The 24,275-nt window shown below is 34.7% G+C and overlaps 1 protein-coding gene and 7 non-coding genes across 9 annotated transcripts in view; all 8 read right to left on the reverse strand.

Annotated features, from left to right (window-relative positions):
* The window catches only part of LOC122539115 (sestrin-1), a 233,758-nt gene that overhangs the window by 70,224 nt on the left and 139,259 nt on the right, over positions 1-24,275 (reverse strand). The window lies entirely within an intron of this gene.
* On the reverse strand, positions 22,186-22,258 carry Trnak-uuu. Its single transcript has one exon. It is a non-coding gene; the product is annotated as a tRNA-Lys (tRNA).
* On the reverse strand, positions 22,352-22,424 carry Trnak-uuu. The gene has a single exon. It is a non-coding gene; the product is annotated as a tRNA-Lys (tRNA).
* Positions 22,518-22,590, reverse strand: Trnak-uuu. Its single transcript has one exon. It is a non-coding gene; the product is annotated as a tRNA-Lys (tRNA).
* On the reverse strand, positions 22,684-22,756 carry Trnak-uuu. The gene has a single exon. It is a non-coding gene; the product is annotated as a tRNA-Lys (tRNA).
* On the reverse strand, positions 22,850-22,923 carry Trnak-uuu. Its single transcript has one exon. It is a non-coding gene; the product is annotated as a tRNA-Lys (tRNA).
* Positions 24,037-24,109, reverse strand: Trnak-uuu. The gene has a single exon. It is a non-coding gene; the product is annotated as a tRNA-Lys (tRNA).
* On the reverse strand, positions 24,203-24,275 carry Trnak-uuu. The gene has a single exon. It is a non-coding gene; the product is annotated as a tRNA-Lys (tRNA).

The raw sequence follows: 24,275 nt of genomic DNA on the forward strand, positions 1-24,275 counted from the left end.
CGTGTTGCCGAAACATATTTAATTAACTATTACGAAATATATTAATTAACTATATATTAATTAATTATTTAATTAAATTTCTTATCATGCACATATTTGGCATTGACAAGATAAAATATCGAGTCTAATAAAGAGAAATAAATTTCATGGGAGAATAAGCTTTTCGTGGACACTGAGTAACACTGAGTACGAATAATCTTTTTATGAAAGACGGTCCTTTTCATTTTTATGAATTATAAAATCGTTAAAGCCATGAGAGTCGTCGTTACGAAAATACCATCGCAATGACAAACAGCACTGAAGCAAATATTTGAAATCTCGCATTGTGCTTTATTATCTTCAATAAACAATATGGCAATTTTTACTTCTCCACAAGAGATGGACTTTCACGTTTCATCTTTCGTCGACGATAAAAATCGCTCAAGCCAATTTTCTCGATTATTGATCTCGCTAAATACTCAAACTTCGCATTCCACTTTATTATCTTCAATAAATAACGGGAACAAATACTTCTCTACAGCAGATGGCTTTTATGTCTCATTTTTTGCCAACGATAAAGTCGCTAGAATCATTCTTCGTCGTCCCACTCAATATTCAAACTACGCGGTACAATATTCTACCTCGTTACCTTCAATACACGCGTAAAAAGAGAAGCACGTAATTGTTCGCAGACGCATGGCTTTTGCATTTTATCGCCGCGGATTATGAAATCGTTAAGTTCTCTTGTCTGTTGCAAAAATATAATGCTGCAACGACACACTGCACCAAAAGCAAATATTGAAACTCACGTAAGGACGCTTACTTGCCGAGGATGGTTCTTGTATTTTTTATTTCGACGGGTTATAAAATCGTTAAAGCCATCTTTTTTCTCGTCGCAAAAACATCATGGCCAAATATTGAAACTTCTAGCTCTTTATCTAATCAGCTTCGATACATAACGAAATAAATATGCTTCGTCTACAAAATTAAATATTTCTCGCGTTTCATTTTTTTGGTGGATTGCAGACCCGTTACAAAAAAAAAAAAAAGAAAAAAAAACAAAAATCACTTTCGTCGCTACAAAAGTACAATTTTCATGGCGCCATTACAACGACACGTGTGCTAAAATTGGCAGACATTGAAACTTCGCGTGTTCTATCACGTGTACTCTTATCAACTTCAATAAATAATAAGACAAATACTTCTCTGCAGAAAATGGCTTTTGTGTCTGAAGCTGAGAAAATATAATCAGCACGCAGTGGCTGCAATATGTATTTGCACATAATGAAACAATTTTCTTCCCTTTTCTTTTTCTTCTTCTCTTCTCTTTTCCCCAGGGTTTATTTGAGCCAGAACGATTTCCTTTGAGAATTTGGACTAACGAGTAATTTACCATGCAATCCGCCAACCTCGGTTATCGACGACTTTTAAACGATCTACACTTGAAAACTTGACTGTAAAGCTCGTTGTTGGTGGCGTGATAAACAGCGAAATATATTATGCACACTGACAGCTCATAGTCTTCTGGCGGGTATCATTTCTACTCATAAGAAAAAAAAAAAGAAAAAAAAAGAAAACAGAAATTCGTTCAATTAATACGCGTTCAACTAAAGTGTGTATTACTGTTGTTTGATGTGTTTCATTACAGCAGCTATTACGTAATACCTTCGTTGTTAGATTGCGAATGTTTATTTAAGTTCTATATTTCTGAGACTACAATTAGGTATAATATGTTACAGAAAACACTGTGTTTTTGATATTTCATTGTCGGACATTTCACGATATGTTCATTCCGCAATTCTGTACTTTAATCGTTCAAGTCAAAACGATGCTTAACGTTGATAATTCAGACTTTCCGAAGTCTTGAAATATGAATCACTTACGAAGTATTACTCATGAATTATTTACGTAGTGTTTGTAAAATACTGTACATAACAAGTCTCATTTTTTAACTTGTGGAACACACCAGCAAATCTATATAACGTATCAACGTTCTTAGCAATGAAACCAATCTTCACGGTTCATTTACACAGAGGAATATTGAAAGTTAATCCACAATATATTCAAACTCGATCGATTGGCGCGCGAAAGGGAACCCATATTTGCTAATTAAATTGGAAACTAAATTCAGTCATACATATGTAACAGTAGCCGCGTTCACATGGAACAAAGAGGGCACTCTGTGAAGCTCGTAGTGTCAGTAGCCGTGATCCGAGATTATAAAGCGAGGCGTTAAAGTCACTTTGCGAAACCGGTCTTGCATGCAGTAGCCTTACACAGCGCAGAAGAGAATGCAATAAAATTACCAGGCAATTGTATCCACGTGCCAGTTCACCACGAAAGGACAAGTAGTTTCGATTTTCTCTCGTCTACCCACCGTCTTTGCACACCGCGATGATTAATACACAGCGATCGAATCTACCGGATGTCTCCTCGTGCCACGACGACGCGACGTTTCGTTACCAACAGCCCACCAACACACACGCACGAAAGAAATTTCATCGTCTCGTTCGGATGACACTTTTTGGTTTCCCACGCGTTTCTCCTTTTTGTCCAAAATTCGGGTATTAGATTTTATTCTTTTTCCCGAGAGATCGTACTTTTTTTTTTTTTTTTTTTGATTTAAGGAAGATTTTGTGGATTATTATATTTAATATAATATAATATAATATATTGTATTATATATAATTAATATTATAATAATATAATATATTATATTGAGAATAATTTAATCCTTATGAATTTAAGGATTAAATGTGAACTAATGAAACTTTCATTATAATAAACGCAGAATTTTTTTAAATAATTGTTGATCATTGACGTATTTTTATGTAGTTTGTGATATGGATCTACATATGTGGGGTCAGTTATCAGTGAATCTGAGGAATGAATGAAAAAAAGTAAATGCTACCAGATAACTTTAATAATTCCAGAAATTTCCATCAATTTAGTTTGTTTAATAAAAATTCAATAAATTGACCTCATTTGTAAAGAAAGTCGGTGGTATATAAAATTCACGTTGAAGGAAAAGCGTAAAACAGACACAAAAGATCCTCAGAACTGCGTCGTTCCTAGAAGGGATAAGGGTGCAACCTGAGGGCTATAAATGACGCTCGGAAATAAAGACGGACATTTGATTCTGTAGTTCGAATCATCGAGCTCAGAACTTTTCAATCATCATCGGGTTTATAATTATATTCTTTACACATTCGATAAATTCTTTTAATTCTAATCGTACATTACGAAACCGTAATATAAATCAGACTGGAACAATTTGTAAAACATTAATAAATTACTAATAAATAATTCTACTGCACGACAATGGGTCTTTGGTAGTGGAAAGAAGCTGCTCCGAGGATTTCCACTAAATCAGAGCCGACTAACTGATCGCTAGCGCTACCCCCACCATTATGTCGCCCTCATGCACGGCGACATAGTGGTGGGGGTAGCGATCACAGGCCGCCAGTTAGCTAGCTCTGCTCTAAATTATATACCTGAACCAAGTGAGTGTGTCTGACACACACGCTTCTAATTTTTAGAACAATCACCATTGTACAGTTTAACCACCAAAATGGTCTAAACGAGCAATGTGTAACTTTTGTTAGAAATTTTATAAATGTATTTTACAGTGTATTTTTAGAGATTCCAATAATTTTTCGTTAAAAAAAAAAATAGTATTTCGTAATATAAAAAAAATATCTGAAATACGTAAAACAATTTTTCATCGAGGTTTCATTTTTTTTAAATCATACTCGCAAACATATGAAACTTCATAAAAATTCGCAATCCAGTTACGTATGAATATATTCGTAATGCGCATTGACAGGAGCAGCTAAATAATTTATAAAACACACTTTGTGTTGATGATAATTTATTAGGATATGATTCTGGCCAATATTTCTAGCACGCAACAATACAGAACAGGTCCTGCCAGCAGCCAATTTTTCCCCAAAACACTCTTGCAACTGAATTTAAGAACGTCATAACGTGCCGACACGTCTTCGCGACGTGCTTTGTGAAAATTTACGCGAATTAGACGTCGAACAAACGGCACCGACGAAATCGTCGCCGCTTCGCCGGGACAAAAGCACGTCGACGAAAAAAGGAGGAACCGAGGAGAGTGAATAATTAAAATTAGAGACGTCTTCTTAATCGCGATCATACAAAGAGGCAGAGAAGAAAGAAATTTTTTTTAAGGATTGAAAGAAAAGGGAGATCTCGTCCAAAGTCTCCCCTATTAACGTTGCTTAGACAATCGCTGCATTATTTTAATTAATTGCGAATTATTTTGTTATTTTTAATTGCCGCCGGAAGAAAAAGACTGATGCTTTTATATCGTGTCAGAAAATAGACCAGTTTTCGATCATTAAGAACAAAACGTCACTTGTCCTCGTTGTACTACTCACGTGAAATTGTCGTTTTATACGAGAAAATTGAATTGAATTGAATCGTATAATATTTCTTACACGTGTACTTGACAAATCTCCAGCTACAATTTTCTTTCTAAGAGAAAGAACTTTGAATGCTTTCCAAAGGAATTTTTCTTTTCTTTTTTTATTTTTCCTCAGAAAGAAACCTTGAATTTTACTCTAAACTTTCAATTTTTAGTTCGATCCTAATTTCGATTAGTTTATTACGCTCGAACTTACTCCAGATTCTTTTAGTCTATTCGTGTTCCATTATGTATCTTTCGTTTCACAAATAAACCGGCGACTGAAATATAAAATTCGCACCAGAGAAAATGAAGCGCAAGCAACAGGAGAACGTTTGTGATGTAATAAAAAACAGGAGCTGTTGTTTATATAATTAGAAAAATATACAATTTAGGGCAAATACTGGGAAAGGGCCCAGAACTTTCTCCAGTACCCAACAATTGCAACCAGATGTCCTAAGTGGCGTACTGTAAAAGTTAGGCCTGAGACTTGGGATTGTTTATAGCTAATCCTCCAGGCCTAGCATTTAAGTTATTAAGGGTAGGGATGCGTTTGTGTGTATGTGTGTATGAATGACGAATTTTGTGCAGATGAGGAAGAAGGCAGTGAGTGTCGAGAAGCCAGAGAGAACAGAGTGAGTGTTGAGAAATAAGAGAGAACAGAGTGAGTGTCGAGAAGTCAGAGAGAGAGTGAGTTCAGAGTTGCGAGTTTAGCGAGTTTAGGAATTAAGAAAATAGTGTAGAACGTCACTTTATAATCATCATTAGATAAATTTTCTTTTATTTAATCTTAAATAAACAACTATCTTTTATCAAAATTCCTACAAACTGGGGTCTCAAGCCGGGATTCCTACATATACATATAAATTATATTTAAATATAGTATAAATATAAATATAATATATATATAATAGATATAATAAGAATTATATTCCTAATTTTATATATATATATATATATATATATATATATATATATATATATATATATAATTTATATAATTAGGAAAATATATAATTTAGAAAAAAATAACCGAAATTTCTGAAAACGCCAGTTTCTAAATTTAGAAGACTCTCCATTCCTTTAATATTAAAATTTGGAAGCTCCGATGAGAAGAAAAAAGAACGGATTCAAAATACATTGGCATGGAAAGAGACAAACGGGGAGAAAGGAATGAAAGAAATTTGGAGCAGAACAGTCCAGAAGGATCGTTGGTATTTTTCTTTCAAGCCGTCACGTATCGCGGAGGAACGTGGCCGAGGGAAAAACGTGCTCCCTCATCCCGCCTATCCGGGTTAATTTCTACTCTTGGTAACCGTCTTGGAAAATTCCATGGACCTTTTGTGCGCGGAACACGGAACTATAGATGCTGCCTTAAGGACGACGGACCCACGTTCACATAAACGCCCTATACACCCTTGATCCCGGAGCTAAAGGTCCAGGTATCCGTAAGTTTCGACGAGAACTTTTAGAAATACTAAACTTGGAATTTTCTTTCATGCATAGAGGGCAGATTTTGTGTCTTAATTCTTCGCCAGTCCAGAGAGAAAAACACGGAGAGAGTCCAAATTTTTATTAACTACTGACTGTATAATGATAATTATATTTGTAATATTACTGTCGGTATTTAGGACAAAATTTGACTTCACTTGCACAACAATTAATAACAAACATTCGGCAAAAATAATACACTAAATAAATATACTTTGAGAAATAAAAACATATAAAAACCACCAGTTAGTGGGAGAAATTTGACGTGAAACGTGGAAAAAATATGACTGAAAAGAAACAATTTAATTTGACAATCTTTGACGATAAAATTTACTTCAAATTGTTGTTGAAATTTATAGATAAAAAAATTTAGTTTCAATTTAAATAACAAGTCAAATCGAAATGTAGTACGTTCGAGGAGAAACTTTTATTTCCAAATGATTAATTTTTTGATCGATCGATATAAAAGAAGATACGATAAATTAATTAATTAAACTGAATTTAGTAGTAATTGGCGTGCAAATTGCCCGTCAACTTCAATCCCGACGAAATAAGAAATTGTAAGCGAGGCCAGGAAGTAATAAATAAAAGATTTTACGTTCCATTTACGACGATAAAAATCGAGGATATCTTACTTACAAATCACCTAATCGTTCGCAGACGAAACGATTTAACGATTTCCGAGAAGAATACAAAGATTTCCGTTTATTGACGACTTAACGGGCGAGATGATAAAATGAGTCGCAAGTGATTCACGTGTTTTATCGCGCGTCGATCGATATGTCGCAACAAGACCTTTTGTTTCCTTGGCGAAACCCTTTGCATTCGTCGTGCAATAATTGACGTAGAGTGTGTAATATTATTTGAGTCACTGTGTTGCAACTAGTCACGAAAGTCTACAGGCAATCACAGAAATTTATCATGAAATTTTGTTCGAATTCGTGATTACTAAATTGCGGATGCTTACACTTCTTTTTTTTTTTTTTTTTAGAAAGATAGAAAAATCTACAGAATCTGTATACATCAAAAATATAATACTGTTGTGATATAACAATATAAAAATACTGTAAAAGTAAAGCAAAAGTAGCGAAACGGTCTGGAGAAGTAGGCAGATTCGGTAAACAAGGCAATTCCACGACGATGAATTATTTAAAGGAGGCGCGATACGAAAATAGAGGCGCGATTCACAAGTCGATTACCCGACGATGAAACTTTTCCACTGGCTGGCGAGAAAGAATATTCTTTTTCTTTTCTTTTTTTTTTTTTTTTTAACTCGCGCGCGTTCTCGTTTAATTAGTCATGGATTACCAATCTCGTGTCGATAACATCGGCAAGGTGGCAAGAAACGTGGCACGAAAAAAAAGAACGATTCATACGACGACTTCATTAGAAAATCACCTTTCTCCTCTGGTTCATCCTCTTTTTCTTTTCATTCCAATTCTTGTAAACATTGTGCAAACATTGCACAAAAATAGAACAGAAGAATATATATACGTACGTATTTGCTCGTGGATTCATACCGACGTAAATAATATGTGTTACGTGAAATATTTAAAAATTTCATTAGCATTGGTGGCGAGACTCGGGACTGTCATAACTGTGTTGGTTAAGTACGAAACAAATTTGAAAATGTAAAGAAATTGTAAGATGTTTAATGCGAGTTTAACTGAAGTTTGAATTTGACTGTCTAATTAAGAAACTTTAAGGAGATTTCACATTTGATGTCAAGAAAATATGTGACAAGAATAATAAAATTTCATCATTGGCCATCGTGAATAATCAGAATATTTGTTTAATCCTCTTCTACAAACAAAAGCTGCTGTGAAAAGCATAAATTGTATGTATGAGCGATACTTTTATTATGAATGAGTAAAAAAAAATTTACTAAAAGTTTAGTACAAGTTTAGATATATTAGTTTGTTATATATTATATATTATATGTTATATGTTATATTTAGATATAAAAGTTTAGTAAAAGTTTATATTTGGAAAAACAATCCCAAACTTTTAACCTAAAGTATGTCATATCGTGTACATTTATGTAAGCAAATAATCTGTAATTTTATCCTTATCCACGATTTCGTCAAATTAAACACTCGTACGCTACTTCTTTTCCAAGTTTTAATATTTGTACAAGGCGAATCACGAAAGAGAACATCGAGCACGAGCTCGAAATATAAAAGAGTACCAAAAAAAAAAAAAAAAGAAAGACAGGAAAAAGTAAAAAAGAGAAAAACAAAGAAATACGAGGGAACAATGAGAGTGCATTATGCTCGACGTTGCATTGCGAAATGCAATTCAGGCACACCTGTAACGACCGGTGCTCGTAAAAATATCCATCCAGCTCGGCGTGCAAAAAAATAAATTCCCCAGCGACGATCGAGCCAAGACGAGAATTTCCATACGAACGATACGTCATCGAACTGCATAACTCGATCGCGAGTGCACAGACGTTCCTCCACCGGAAACGACGTGGCAACGAAAAACAGGCGAAAAGAAGACACCGAAGAAAATTAAGGAAATTAAGGGAAACAGCAAAATATTCCAAAAAATATACGAAGGTACATAAGAGTGTAGATAATTCCAAAAAGTATGGAAATTTTGTTGGAATTTCGATAAAATTTTAAAATCGTGATTCTTCGTCGACCGTTGTATTTTACCTCCAACTGATTACGAATGGAAACATTAAATTTTAAACTGTATTACATATTTAGGATACATGTTGCACGTTTTCTTCGTAGGTGGTGTGGTTATTTTCTTTTTCAGCATTTTAGAAATAAAAAAATTGGGGAAAATTAAAAACGTTCGATTATTAAAAAATTAAGGGATACGTGAATAGAAAAATGTACGGATAGATAAAGAAAACTGCTAGTTGAGACAAATTGGTACAGTCTCGTCGTTTGTGAGAAATTCAAAAGTATAAAAAATGTACAGAATGCGTGCAATATCGAACAATATAAAAGTGGATTAAAACGGAATTCTACTCAAGTTCACGAAAATATAAAAATTACACAAACGTTTATAATCTACGTACGTTGCTGCACAAAATGTGGCCATTTTCTTAATTCTTGTAATTACCTGGAAAAAGAAATAAAATCGTTAATGAAGAGTAAATTTTGTATGTTCCATTATTATACAGTCATAATATAGAGTATATTCTAGTAACGTAGAATAGTAATACTAAATTAGTTTATACTTAAAAAAAAATACAAATAATAATATAAATATGCATAAAAAAATGGAAGAGACGTAGTCTAATAATAATTAATTTCAGTCTTGGTGTTTCAAAATGATCAATTTATGATTATTATTATAGAAAGACGTTGTTTCATTTCGAGATCTTAAAACGCTCCGAACGTGGAGCCATTTGACCGCTAATTTACGTTTTCAATGAACGTAAGCAAAGAATCCATAATGCAGATTCCACGAAAATGACAACTACACGGTGTGTTAAATAAACAACGCAAAAATCACCAAAGAAAAATAAAAAAAGAAGGAAGAAAGGAGTCGCGCAAAGGACGGTAATCGTGGAACTCGTAAATATCGAGACGTCCGACGAAAGACAAAAGACAAGAGATAATGAACGGAAGTGACAGGAGACGTGAAACCGGCCTGGCGATAGGTGAAACCATCGACTCGTAAATCATGAGGATGACGGATGGCAAGGATGTACTACGTTTATTGGCAGCCGTGCGATCCGCGTGGCATCGAGATCATCCTGTCAGGCCAGCCAGCCCCCATATTCATGCTATGCACGACCATGCACGGCATTGTGTACACGCTGCACATGCAACTGCAGACGCATGCACGTGCATTTAGGTCGGGCCAGGTATCTCCGCCGGTGCGTGTGCACACGCCACACTGTAAAATTAGCTGTTACCAGGTTTTTGTTACCAGACGTGAGACCATCGAATCTTTCTCCGGACTTCTGCTGCTCACCAAATTCTTTCACTCTAATTGATTATATATATATATATATATATATATTTATTTATTTGAGTTTATAATAAATAGTTCTTAAGCAGATTATAATTGATATTTTGTATTTTGTAGTTTAAGCCTAGATTAGTTAATATGAACTGTATGATCAGTTGTGAACGTGATAGTAAGGTTTGTAAGTTCCTTAGCCGCAGAGGCCGAAAATAAAGTTTATATATATTTATATATATTTATTTATTGAGAAAAATTTATAATATATATACGTATATTATTGTTATTTATAATTTATATATATATTTATTATTTATTTATATATATTTATATAAATAATTTATATATATACTTATTATTTATTTATATATATTTATATAAAAAATTTATATTATATATAGCAATATTCTTTGAAGCTGATTTTGGTCTTACAAGGATTTATTTATATATATTTATATAAAAAATTTATATATATTATATACAGCAATATTCTTTGGAGCTGATTTTGGTCTTACAAGGATTTATTTATATATATTTATATAAAAAATTTATATATATTATATACAGCAATAGTCTTTGGAGCTGATTTTGGTCTTACAAGGATTTTGTTTAGAGCTAATGCGATCATTTAACGAAAAAGAGAGATATTTTGAATTTTTTAACAATGGACGCTACCTATATTATAAAATTGTGTCAAACTGAAATAATTACATCGAAAAATTATTTTATTAAATGTATTGTTATATTATTACACGTTATGTATCGTTATATTAATTGTGCAAGAACAAGCAAGGTAAAACGAAGTATGAAATACATACGTATTTGCAAACGGCCACACGTGAAAACGGACGTGTCTCTTGCTACTCGCGAATTTCCTCTGCACCCTCTGATTCCTCAGAAGGCGAAGGCCACATACATCCCCACATCTCGAGAGAGCAGGTGAGCTCGAGAGGAACACGTCGCTGGCGATGCAACGATTGCGGCAATTACACACTCCGGCAGATAAGATTACGTAAAAGCGCGAGGTTTGGCTGTTCTAGCCTGACCTCCGAGCATCGCGAGCCGCCACGCGGACAGGAGGAAATAGACGAGCGAGGAAAAACGGGACGGCAGCGGGAGACGCACACGTGTGCGAATGTTGAACAGAGAGAGACATAGAGAGGAGAGGAGAGGAGAGGAGAACAAGCGAAGAGAAACGAGTTGAAGAGAAGAGGCGAAGGCAGAGGAGCGAAAAAGAGAAAGAGAAAGAACCGAGATGGAAGGCAAACGGCGATGGAAGAGAGACCGAAAGAGAGGGATCTGTACGTCTGGCACCAAGCAGTCTGCTCCGCCTCACCTCGCTATTCCCGCGAGCAATGCCAGCTCGAGATTGCCGCTCGGTACTTGACTCGCGTTCGCGAACGTTCACGAACACACGCGAACACGTTCCTCAGTGTTGTATAATATAAAATCACCTTCGCACACTGTACACATTAAAAATATAAAAGATAATTATAATCTATATCTGTATATAATGATAATTATAATCTATATCTGTATATAATGATAAATAAAGTAAAAATTTTATGTATAAATTCTATTGTAATTAAAAATCTTAAATAATGAAAAAACTTTTTACAAATGTAATTAAAAAAATAATAATAATTAATTCTTTATATATATATATATATATATATATAAATTTAATAATTTTAAATTACTAAGTACTCGATGATTTTTCAATCCCAACGATAACGACGAGGCGTATAATTTTCAAGTATACGTTAAGAGATTAGAATAATTCAAATCGCTTCAAATGGAATTCAACGTGTTAGAATTCTTAAAGATCTCGAGAATCTCATAAAAACCAGACAGTTGCGCGATATTACGTTTTTTATGAAGATAATTGAATCTAGTTTGATTAATTAATGAAATTTAATTAAACTTAAATTAATGAAACATAGTTCACCTATTAAATATTGTAAGGAATATAATATTTTGAACGTTTCTCACGAATGCAGAAAAATCTACAATTTAGTCGCGAAGAGTGAGAGTTTCAAATGTCTTGGAAATCTTAAAGTGCATTTACGTCATTCGTCTTTGCAGTTTATCCGATACATAGTTCTTTGTTCTATACAATCATTAGAAATCCTTCCTGTTTTACACGGTTCTTCAATTATTCCGCTTAATCCTTTCTCATCGCTAAAACTTTTCGAAGCATTTGCGCAACCAATTGCGCAATACACGCCGTGTAAATAAAAAGAGAACTAACGTAAATTGCACTCGCGTTAACTCGAAATTCCCAGATTGTCTTCAATACCTTACGTCAATGATTTCTATTTGGATTAAAGCATTGAAAATGTTTGCTAAATATTGACTGCATGCCAAGATTCCAAGAAACCTCACCGAAATAACCGAGGCTTTCCAAGACTTTGGAGAATCTCGAAATTTCCAGAACTCTCGCAACTTCTCGCACAGTCTTGGAAAATATCAAACGATATCGGAACTCAGATTCGAGTGTCTATCACCCATCAACGGATCACCCACGACCCAGATAAAGTTTCACAGTGATGCTCTTTGGGAATAAAATAAAATAAAATTCCAAGCGTTCAGTCGAAGTCTTGCCATCCATATATCGATTTTCAGAAGTTACTGAGTTTCACGTTTAAATCTTATGTCGAAGTGGTTTGAATTTTCACGAGCTTAACAACCATCGAATCCCCATCATTTCGCATGCCTATTATTAAATACAATATGGTTTGGACAATACGTACAAAAATGATTATTTAAATCAGAGATGGCTAACTGGCGGCACGCGAGCCCTTGCCCCTACTTTCCTGGTCCCTAGTTCCCCCTCCACTTCCTGACTAGAACTGAGAGAGTGGGGGACACACGCACGGTGAAGAAACTTCAATGTAGCTGAGAGATCGATGCAGTGGAGGGGGTAGCGGTCAGGAAAGTAGGGGCAAAAGCGTGCAAACCGCCAGTTAGCTTCGATTTAAATGATATAATATCAATTTATATAGTATAATTATAGTATTACGGTATAGTATAGTATTATATAGTATTTATATAATTATAGTATTAGTATAGTATTATATAGTATTTATATAATTATAGTATTAGTATAGTATTATATAGTATTTATACAATTATAATATTATAGTATAGTATATTATACGGTATATATAGTTTATATAGTATAAGAATATATATATTACACTGTAATATTACAGTATAGTATATTATACGGTATATATAGTTTATAGTATAAGAAGAGATACTACGATTAATACATAAGTTAATATTACTATGAAATAATGTTGCGTGTGCAGGTGACTTTATTATTCGATCATCGATTAAAATACTCTTGTATTCTATTTGTTTCTGTAAATAATTTATTATATAACCTTCGACTTCAGCTACGATTATTTGTTATTTTGTAAAATTATCTGTAAATTATTCATCTGGATTTGGACCTTTCCCAACTGACTTTTCAACGTAATAAAAACAATAAATCAGTGGAGATAACTCGTCCTTTCAAATTTCTTTGTTCCTCTTAGTTTCGTTTCGAGTAGAATCAGCCCAACGCTGAACGTGACAGATGACGAAAAGAGGAAAGCCAATGCCAAAGGAAAAGGGGGATAGAACGTGGGAAAAGTAAGTAAGAAGCGACAGCAAAGGTCGAACGGAACGGCAAGATACGGCTCGATTCTAAATTTGGTCGAGCCACGAGAGAAACTATGACTAGAGACACGAGTTGGAGAGAACACGGCCAGCCAACGAAGGGAAAAAGCAAGATGCAGAGGGGCAACGATGTACTCGAACAGACCGTTCATTGTTTTCAATGAACCGTCTGTATACACGATTCGTCGTTCTAATCCCCTTCCTGTTTACGTACTCCCGCGGCTACTGTAGCTTACACTTTTCTGCCTGCCAGTTGAACGTGTTAAATCACAACTAAATGTTCCAACGAGTATTATATCTTGCTGCAGATATTTCGTATAATTTACACTGTACTATATTAGCCGATGGATTATTGGCTCAAGTAACAACGAGTTATACATCGTTGAATTTATAACGAGATTATTTGTTAATTCGCTGATGATTTATTACGTTTCAACGAATTATTATTTTAATATTATATTGATTATTATATATTAAATAATATATATGCATGTAATTGTTAAATATAAGTTGTTAAATATAAATATAAATATAAATTGTTATAAATATATAAATATTTAAATATATATAATATAAATTTAATAAATATAAGTATTTTAATTATTAAATATCAAATGATAATAATAATCATTACAATTACCAACAGCAGAGAAACTTTGGTTCATATTTTAAATTTACCTTCTCTAAACTGAACGTTCATATTTTAAATTTACCTTCTCTAAACCGATGAATGAAAACTACACACGTACAATGTTTCTCGATACTTTCTACTTAAAACAGTTGTCACAATTGCGGTGAATAATGCTCGCCAGAAGAATTGAAAAGAAAATTGTAGAAAATCGTCGAGAAACGGTGGTTAACCATTAATGACATTTTGCACGATACGAAGCATCATAGTTTGCGACACTACTCAGCAGAAGTTATCTTTCGTTTGTCAAACAACCTACCATCTCGATAAATCCCTCCCCGGTTTCTTCGCGACGCATCGCGAGCTTAACTTCCATAGTCTAGAAAAATATTATTTACAAAACCGTCGAGGCGGCACGTAATACTAGACGAATGTTAATTGGAGTCACGCCAAAGATTAGAGAGACAAACGTGGCGTAAACTTTCCACACCGAGTCCCAGGGCTATCGTGATTCATGTATTCGCCAGATATGTAGCTCTGACGTTGCGATAAAACTGCAAGTTCCCGATAGTCGTAACGATGTCGTTCTGCTATGATAATCAGACGCGGAAATCTTTCAACGTGGCTGTTTAACACGAAGTACCCCGATGCGTTAAGTATAAGGGGCGGATTTACTTCCGGATGCTAATGACAGCCCCTGGCCATTGAATTACAATCAACCTCGATTGTTAACGTGTCTTACATGTTTCTGACAAAATTGAACAGATTCGAATGCAATTTAATGATAACATTAAAAGTATACACGTTACCGTGCACAAATAATTGGATTAACAATTAATGTTAGTCCGATTTTGTCAAAAATTTGACATTTCTGCTACGTTTCGGCAGATCGACTGCTAATGAGTTTAGCTACTATTGATTTTCGAGTTTCATTTATTTTTAATAAATGACTGGTGATTCGTGAAAAATTTTTAAGTGATCAAAAACACCTATTTCAACAATGAATTTGGAGCACTAAAAAATTGCCAAATGAAAAATGACGAATTTATAACTTTTTAGAAACAGTTTTGCAGATTTAGAATGTTGCGTTTTTTAGAAATTTGAGTGATAATTGTGGAGTATTATATATAATAAAAGTTTGCGTTCGTTGTTCCATTATAAACTTTCCTCGACTCCTTGCATTCTAATTTCTCCGATGCAATTTTTATACTTTGGTAGTTCTAGTGTCAAAGTCACTCTGCAGAGTCTTCAGTTACCTAATTACCAAATTTATTTCAAGATTGCATTTAACTGTATTTTATGCTGCACTAATTTAGTAATGTCCAAATATGTACATACCCTACGAGTATAAAGTGTGTACGTAAAGAATCGCATACACGTCGACAGTCCATGACTTCTTGTTTTCATTACAGAATAGTGTATTCTTTCTGCCGCGTATACATTCTATCATGTCTGCAATTTTTTCTTTCCGATTTTTTTTCATAACGCAAGATAAATGACACACACGGAGATCCAAATGGAGTGTTCTTCTAATCACTTGTTTGTTACAACTAGTATTCTATCGCGAACTGCACTCGATGCACAATAAATAACCCAGTCGTAAGAAATCAATGATATGATATATTAATTATTATTGGTACATACGTTATATAAACCTCCTTCGAATCTTTCAATTTTATTAAAAACATGTAAAACTGATCTTAATTCAATAACCAAGGGCTGTACTGTCAAACTTACGTAAAATGTATTCGTTAATATGCAATCACCGAGCATTATAATATTCGTGACTAATTGCAAGTCATAGAATTGTCAATAATAAAATGTAAATACAATAATAATGAATAATTATTAATAATTATATAATATATTACTTTATATTATAAAATATATTAAATGTAAATATAATATCGTTTACTCGTGAAACGATTGAACATTTCGATAATCCTGTCAATTACAAATGCCACGAGTAATTAATATTATAAGTTATAATTACATACTTTTCCAACACATACAAAATGTTGACTTCGTTACAAGAATTTCGAGGTAAATTGATCGCTAGGCTCGGGGATCTCGAATTGATTCAATGATCATTCGCTGCAAGTCCACGAGGTGAGTTAGATTCGCCATCAATACGATACATGGTACCTACACGTCGTGGAATATATAGGCATAGACGTAACACGGCGTTAACGATTTACGCGCAACTCTGGATCGCCACGGGTCATAACTTTGAACCGGAGGAGCGCAGGTGTCGCCGGAAGTCGTTTTACGAGCGAACGGAAACGTAAATCGGAGCACGGCCTTCGTCACGGGCCAGAGGAAACTGAATACGCAGGAGGGTCTGTCTCTACATCGAACAGTACTTATGCGTCTCGATAAATTTCCATTTGGGGATTCGCTGTGACACAGCCAAGGCTGGAAAATTCTACGATTAATACTTTCTACTTCTTCCGGGGGGCAATTGCAGCGACGTTCACAAGTGTAAAAATTATCGTTACACGGCGTTGTTTTCATGTTCAATTAAATTAAACATCATAATGTATTACATCGGTAACAAGTAAGAAATTAAATTAACAACAAACGTTAATAATAATTAAATGAAATGAACGTATATAAGAATATTAATAATAAACGAAGGAAGAGATTACTGTAATTCTACTTTTTGCTAGTTATTATTATGATGTCAGTATCATATTGGCCATGTAATAATATAAATAATATAAATGGTAACATTTTGGCCATATAATATAATAATATAAATAATAACAATTAATATCAAGAATTTAATATTAACTTTTAACAATAACTATAATATTTAAATTTCAAGTATTAATATTATCAATAGTATCAAGCTCGATTTTCGAGCTCTTACCACACAATCTCAAAAATTCTTCTTACCAATTGAGTTGAGAACCTCTAGCCTAAAGCTAGAGGTTCCAATCCTAATAAGTTGCACAATGGGGCTCGGTGTGAACCAGGCTTTAAAGGATCGGCCCGCAAGCATGCTACAAGCTCTTGAATAGATTCAATCGCCGAGAGTGTCTTCTCGGATGCATTTAAATGCCCCTAGTCAAATAAACAGGCCGCCGGCTGAATACCGATCTTACGATCGATATGATTTTTGCATTCGAATGCCGTGATCACTTTGCAGCACGTACCGTCTTATGACGTGCATTCGCGTGTCGATAATTACGTATTCACTTCATTATGCTCGCTTCTTTCACAACCACTCTGCGAATGTTCAAAATTACATACGTGCAACAATAAGTTCTTTTGTTTTGAGACTTCGTTTTCGGGAGCATTAAATTTGAAAATTTGTCAATTACACTGAATCAAATTTGACTAATTACGGAGTGGTGATGAATAGCAATGTTATTCTGTGAAAATGAGTGAAAAGGGTTGAATACAATTTTCTCGTAAGATTTGTTTTCGAAGGAATTAAGTTTGAATTAAAGCATTAATGCTTTGATATTATTAATTATGTAATTATACTATATTATATATAATTAATATATACAATAAGTAATATTATAATTATATTATATTGTATAATTATATTAATATTTAACCAAACAGGGAAAAACTTTCTTCTACATTTTTTTATTTATTTTCGCGTATAGAGGAACACCCTGCTGATTATTTATTCCTATCCCTAATTATAATAAGTAGCTAAATTCAAGTATACTTGGCAAATTGTTAAGTTTGACTGGAAAATATTCATTTCTTTTCTCCGATTTAGATAAGATTAGATTAGATAATTTAAATTAGATAAATATATATTCTATGGTGTGTATTGTGTTTTGTACACACCTTGTAATATACTAAATTATATCTTGTACGGTGCTAGAATGATCAATCATTGTAATTTTAACGAGTGACCAACTGTCAAGTATTCTACTTTATTAATCCTTATCCGTTTACTTTCCCCAAAATTTGTATAACAATTTATACAAAATGTACAATTGAATCGAAATTTATTGTATCTATCAATAAAAGAATTATTAATTTGCGCGTCAATTTTACGCTAAGAGACAAATTAAATTGGAAAATAGAGACATACAAAGAATAAAGTCACTTTTATTAATGAGTAATTACATGATCGTCTGCAACTTTATCATCTTCAAAGAAAAAGATTATTTTTCCATGTTTTGTTCGAGTTAACGACAGGTCACACACCGACAAGTATATTCAACAGATATATCGGAAAAAAGTTTCCAATATTGATTAGCCGCTCCTATCAAACGTCAATGTTGCTCAATGTTGCATATCCACGAATGCGATCGCCGTTAAACGATGGAAAAGATCCTTCGTTTTTTGCTCCTCGTGAATCAATTTATTACTACCAACGCGACTGTTGTTAAAAGATCGAAAAAATTCTCCGTTTTTTCTCTTCGTGAATCAATTTACTATGAATCAGTTACTATGTAACTGATAACGGGGATTTCCATGTGCCGCGACTCTTGGCTGGTCGAACTGAATCCTGTTTAGATCTGTGTGCGATTTACGACGACAGCTCAGAGCCTTAACTTTGCTCGCCTGACAAAAACTCGACGTGATACAAAGTAGCGAAACGAGTAACGCGATTCGCGATACCGGAAAGAAAAAAATGCGAGAACGTCACGTTGCAATGGTCGTGAGACGAATAGTGAAGTAGCTGTGCGGTGAGTAATCGATAATACTCGCCAGTGGAGATAAAACCAATATATATATATGTGTGTGTGTGTGTGTGTGTGTTTCATAAGCAGATTTGAAGTTTGAATTTTTTAAAAAATCTGTCAAAGATTCTTTTGAACACACGACTCTCAAACGTCGCGTTCGATTCAGGCGAATTTTCAGGTACCCATCAATTTAATCGCCAGCGTTCATAAAAATTACAAAAAATTCATATATTGCTAAATATGTTTATCGCTGTAATTACAGAGGGATCCTTACGTTACAACAAGAATTCCTCGTGGCGGAATACGGAGAGAACAATCGGTAAATCCACGTTTACTTTGATCCGCGAAACGAAGACGAGCGCATCGGCGCGTGAAGCCACAGGGAGAGGAGGTGCTGGGCGTTTCGAAAAGAAGAGCTTTGTTCGCCCGTTATCCAAGGGACCTCGGTGAAAAGCGTAAATATACGTAGCCGGACGAGGTAAAAACAAACTCCTCGTTCGGTGCAACGCCACGTGGTAGCACGAGTGGTGTGCACACCATGCGCATCGCGCGTACAACAACGAGTTCACAGAAACGAAATTTTACGAGGCTCGAGGAGAGACATACGAAACATGTGCGCGCGTAACTTTCTCCCGATGGAAGCTGGGGAGAGAGAGAAAACGCGAGGGTGGAAAAACGTGGGAGCATGGGCTCGTCGCGCGAAGAGACAAAAGAACTCGCGGGCGTACGACGCATATCGTTAAAGAACGCTGGTGGAAAAAATAACCAGCTGACGGCAACAATAAACTATTCTAAACTATCCGAAACTATCTTACAACGAGCGCGCAACGCGCGATCATAAAATTCTGTGAAAGAACAAATAAATATAATTTGAGGAAAGCTCCTCTCCGTGCCTCCATTATGTATCGGGGGACCCATAAGTAATGTCGTTTTCTTCAAATTGAATAAACATTGCCACCTATTCAGGGACGAACTTTCAATCTCAATTATAAGAATGAAATTTAATTTAATTTCATTTTATTTTTAAATAAACTATTTGTTAGCAGCAATTTCGATTGTAAAACCTCTACAATATATTTATTCTTTGACATATTTAAATCTCTCTCTATATGTATATGTATATGTATATGTATATGTGAAACATTGCGAGAAATTTTGTATTTCTGACATGAGTGACAACGTTTACACGACCGCCTACACGTTCATCACGATATATTGGCTTATCTACATGAGCCAAAAAATAATCGAAATCAACAAACGAGGACACGCATAGACGACTAATTTTAGAACAACAATTCTGATGAAATTTCTCGACGATTTACGTGTTGATTCCGATGTAATCAGCTTTTCTGCTAGAAGATATGAAAGGATGAGGAGACTGGCACGAATGTTGCACAATTCCTCTTGGGTTTTCAACTTGTACACCGAACGTAGATAAGGAAACGATTCTTCACTTCGAAACAGTTTCTCCCCTTTTGCTCGCGCATAATAAAGATGACAATTTTATCTATTGTCAAGTAGAGTTGGTCAAATAAAGATAAAAAGAAAAAATAACCATCATTCGAAATAATGAATCATTTTCGTTAATCTGTTATTTCTATTTGAGGAAAATTATTTACTTTCAGTCCAAATCAGCTTAATCATTTGTGAATAGTTTTTTATTTAATCTTGTTCAATAGTCATAATATATTAGCAAATATATATATATTTAACAATATATAAATAATACATAAAATATTAGAGACTCAAATACATTACATACTACAATCTATATATATATTGTAATATTTAATGTATTTGAGTTTCTAATAAGCAAACTAATTATTTTAGGCATCTTGAATGGGTGAGCTAAATACTGAAAGGGTTAATACAGATATGCCGATTTAGCTTTGATAATTATTATGTACCTTGAGACACCCTGCACAAAGAAACTTGCTAAATTAATTTTTATTTTTTCATTTATATATTTTGCAATATAGCATAAAATTCCTTTTTTTTGCAGTTTTCTTCTGACGATAACGATCTGAATCGATTCGAAAAATTGATTCTACGGGAAAAAAGTCGGTACTTTTGTACAATACGTGTATACACAGATGCGTTAAGCTGGCGATCGGTCGCACATGCAATTCGAGAAATGAAATATTCCTGTGCGATACCGCCGTGGAAATATATCCGAGGCGCACGTGTGTGTTTCATTTTCATTTATAGAGACTCTATTTCAGTCGTTTTATGCATTCGCTAGCCGGTAAAAAAAAAAAAGAGAGGAAGCATGGCATTTCCCTTATTATTCGACGTCCATAAAAAAAGCCTGTTTCCCCACGCCATCAAATTGGATAATTCACGATTCGATACAATTCAACGCGATTCCACGAAAAGATCGTCGAGCTTACATATATCTTATATGACATACTAATTCTTGTATAAGGTGTAGTACACTATTATAAATTTCGCGTAAATCGTTCTTCGCAATAGTTAATGTCAAAGTATATAAAAAATACTACGGAACAATTTTTACAAAATTATTAGCTGTCCATAATAAAGACTCGGTTGCTTTTCCTGTTGCAAGAATGAGATCGTTTCATTGATATTGGCTCGTTGCCAAATGGATGGACACAATAATACATAACAATGATATAATGACACATTAGTAATATATAATAAATTAATATAATATTAACAGTAATAATAATTAATATTAATAATAATGTAATAATACAGAGAATAAAGAATATTTATAGAATAATTAATTACATACTAAATATACTTCAACACAGTTGGAATGCTAAACACAGTGAAAAGCGTGTAAAATCAGGTCGGAATATTGTCCGAATTAACATTGCGACTGAGTTCAATCGAGAAGCTTTTGACAAATAGAGCGACTGTCGCGCGAAAAGAATGAAGATCGTATTCAGAGATGATCGCCTATTTCATATTACGTAAATGTCAATTGTGTCAATCGAGATAAAAATGCCACGCTGCGGGCCATTACCATCAACTCTCACAAACTGGTCGATTATCCGGGAGCAGGCTAAAGTATGGTAAGAAGCGACATCCTGAGGAATAAAACGTATCTACATACATACATACGTGTCTCGATTCCTCAGAGTTGTTCCATTTTGCAGGAGAGTATCAGTGATGAATTATACTGCGAGCGCTGTAATATTTATAATCTGGCTATGCGACTGGAAAGTAGTGTGCAAACGTGTTCCATTCTACGGCAGTAAATACGAGAGAGGAACGCCACGAAAGTACTCGCACTATTAGAGTTACACGATTACGTATGTAGTTAAAAGTTATATTATTATGATCGATCATGTTTAATTAATTATACAACACGTAATAAACGATTTGTAATTGACTTGAAACGTCGTTAAATGGATATTCGAGAGAAAAAAAAAATTCGCCCGAACAGGGACTCGAACCCTGGACCCTCAGATTAAAAGTCTGATGCTCTACCGACTGAGCTATCCGGGCGTTGAAAGAACGTGCCCTTCCAGTCAACCATAACCCAGTCTGTCCTATTTCGTCTAGAAATTTTGACCGCGCAAAAGGGCAAAAAGAATTTTTCGCCCGAACAGGGACTTGAACCCTGGACCCTCAGATTAAAAGTCTGATGCTCTACCGACTGAGCTATCCAGGCGTTGAAAGAACATGACCTTCCAGTCTACCATAACGCAGTCTATTCTATTTCATCTAGAAATTTTGACCGTGCAAAAGGGCAAAAAGAATTTTTCGCCCGAACAGGGACTTGAACCCTGGACCCTCAGATTAAAAGTCTGATGCTCTACCGACTGAGCTATCCAGGCGTTGAAAGAACATGACCTTCCAGTCTATCATAACGCAGTCTATCCTATTTCATCTAGAAATTTTGACCGTGCAAAAGGGCAAAAAGAATTTTTCGCCCGAACAGGGACTTGAACCCTGGACCCTCAGATTAAAAGTCTGATGCTCTACCGACTGAGCTATCCAGGCGTTGAAAGAACATGACCTTCCAGTCTATCATACCGCAGTCTATCCTATTTCATCTAGAAATTTTGACCGTGCAAAAGGGCAAAAAGAATTTTTCGCCCGAACAGGGACTTGAACNCCTGGACCCTCAGATTAAAAGTCTGATGCTCTACCGACTGAGCTATCCAGGCGTTGAAAGAACATGCCCTTCCAGTCTATCATAACGCAGTCTATCCTATTTCGTCTAGAAATTTTGACCGTGCAAAAGGACAAAAAGAATTTTTCGCCCGAACAGAGACTTGAACCCTGGACCCTCAGATTAAAAGTCTGAATTGAATTTTGAATTTTAGATTCTTTATTACAAATAAGATTATATACATATAGGATAAAATATGACAAGAGTTTACATTAGTACCTACTTAATCTAAGCTTAACCTACTATTTGGAGTTATAAAGGCACGCTGGGTAGTAGCCTGTGTTCAGGTTTGGTATAATGATTGTTGTACATATTTGCAGCTACTGTTGGCTTAGAGTGTAATTAGCATGTAGGAAAACTTAATTTGTGAAAATAACCTACTTATGTTAATTGCAGAGCCGTTTAGGATGTGGCTTCAGGTGCTGATTGATACTATGTTAGTTAGTACTTATTCCTTTGGTGTTTTAAAGATTTTTAACTTTTGATATGGTAATTCATACTTGCTATTTATTGGCATGTTATTGTATCTAATGTTGGTTATGTTTTCTGTTAACCCATTATGTTTTAGTTGTTTGTTGTAGAATTTTTCTGCTGTTTCCATTATGTAATCCCTGATCAGAGGCATGTGAGCTTGTTCGTGTAGTTCAGTAATTCTGACATACCTCCCTTTGTTCAGTGCTAATCTTAGGCATTTGTTTTGATAGCTTTGCAGGGGTTTTAAATTAGTGGCTGCTGCACCACACCACGCCGCTGCAGCATATGTTATAATCGGACGTAATATCATTTTGTATATGAGGAGTTTATTATGACTACTAACTGCAGAAACCTTAGCCATTAATGGGTATATCTGTTTCATAACGCTATAGGTTTTTCTCAGGACGGTTTTGACGTGTAATTTATAGGTGAGCTTATAGTCGAGATTGACTCCTAAATATTTGACTATTGCATTGACCTGGCTTATATTGTTATAGACCTAATTAAAAGTCTGATGCTCTACCGACTGAGCTATCCAGGCGTTGAAAGAACATGCCCTTCCAGTCTATCATAACCCAGTCTATCCTATTTCGTCTAGAAATTTTGACCGCGCAATAGGGCAAAAAGAATTTTTCGCCCGAACAGGGACTTGAACCCTGGACCCTCAGATTAAAAGTCTGATGCTCTACCGACTGAGCTATCCAGGCGTTGAAAGAACATACCGTTCCAGTCTATCATAACGCAGTCTATCCTATTTCGTCTAGAAATTTTGACCGTACAAAAGGACAAAAAGAATTTTTCGCCCGAACAGGGACTTGAACCCTGGACCCTCAGATTAAAAGTCTGATGCTCTACCGACTGAGCTATCCAGGC

The sequence above is a fragment of the Frieseomelitta varia genome, unplaced genomic scaffold (genome assembly GCF_011392965.1).
Source record: "Frieseomelitta varia isolate USP_RPSP 00005682 unplaced genomic scaffold, Fvar_1.2 scaffold_191, whole genome shotgun sequence".
Taxonomy (NCBI): domain Eukaryota; kingdom Metazoa; phylum Arthropoda; class Insecta; order Hymenoptera; family Apidae; genus Frieseomelitta; species Frieseomelitta varia.